The sequence below is a fragment of the Coenobita brevimanus genome, chromosome 98, assembly GCF_032717465.1.
Source record: "Coenobita brevimanus isolate Jiangsu-jjx chromosome 98, ASM3271746v2, whole genome shotgun sequence".
In the NCBI taxonomy this organism is placed as follows: Eukaryota; Metazoa; Arthropoda; class Malacostraca; order Decapoda; family Coenobitidae; genus Coenobita; species Coenobita brevimanus.
The window spans coordinates 40,908,400-40,909,914 of record NC_137051.1 but is presented as its reverse complement, the minus strand read 5'-3'; positions in this window follow the sequence as shown (position 1 = coordinate 40,909,914).

Here is a 1,515-nt window from a genome sequence, read left to right as displayed (position 1 = left end):
CTCTCTCTCTCTCTCTCTCTCTCTCTCTCTCTCTCTTTCATCAGTGCCACCACGTGAAGGCGTCTATAGGGTTTGTGGTAAAAGTCTACGGACATAGAAGCCACGATTCAGGTAAAAAGTCTACGGATAAAGCGACACAAGTTTCACTTCCGAAATATTACAGTGAAGGGTGTATAGGGCTCGGGAGGGACGGTGTAAGGGACTGTTTTTGGGGTGTATTAGGTATATGTATGGAGCGTATCTGGATTGTGTTTCGGGTGTGTGTTTGGGGTGTGTACGGAGAGTATTTGGGATGTATAGTATACACCCCAAGTACACCCCAAACGCACCCCAAACAAACGCCAAACAGAACCCACCAAACACACCCAAAAAAGCTCCCACAAAATCCCCCCAAACAAAACTCAAACAGAACCCACACAAAACCCCAAACACACCCCAAACAGAACCATCGCAATCCTCACAAAAGCAACCCAAACACACCCCAAACAGAACCCACACAATCCCAACAAACACACCCCAAACACAATCCAAACATATTCCAAACATATTCCAAACACACTCCAAACGGAATCCACACAACCCTCCCAACAGAACCCACACAACCCCCAAAACGTACCCCAAACAGAGCCCTCACAACCCCCCAGTGACACCGAAAACTGAACCAACAAAACTATCCCCAATAACACAGCAAACAGAACCCACACAATCACTCCAAAACACCCTAAACAGAACCCACACAACTCCCCCAAATGCACCCGAAAATGAACCAACAACCCCCTCCCCCACCCGTCGACTTACACCCCCACACACCCCAAACAGAACCAAAATAACCCCCCCAAATACACCCCAAATAGAACCCACACTACCCCCGCAGACACACCAAAATCTCACGCCAAACAGAACTCACACAACCCTCCCAAACACACCCCAAACAGAACCCATGCAACCCTCCCAAACACACCCCAACAAGAACCCACAAAACTCATAAAACAGAACCCAAACAACCCCCCAAACACACCCAGAACAGATTCCACACAACCACCCAAACTCACCCCAAATAGGATACACAGAACCCCCCAAACACACCCCAAACAGAACCCACACAACCCCCGAACATACCCCAAACAGAACCCACACAACCCCACAAACGCACCCTAAACAGAACCCACACAATTCCCCCAAACACACCCCAAACAGAACCGATAGAACACTCCCAAACACACCATAAACAGAACCCATACAACCTCCCCAAACACACGACAAACAGAACCCACACAACCCCACGAAACACATCCCAAACACAACCTACACAACCCCACAAACATACCCCTAACAGAACCCACACAACCCCACCAAACACACCCAAACATAGCCCACACAACCCTCCCAAACACATCCCAAACAGAGCCCGAACAACCCCCCAAAAAACACCACAAACAGAACCCACATAAACCCCCTGCACACATCCCAAACAGAACCCATAAAACACCCCCAAACACACCAAAAACAGAACCC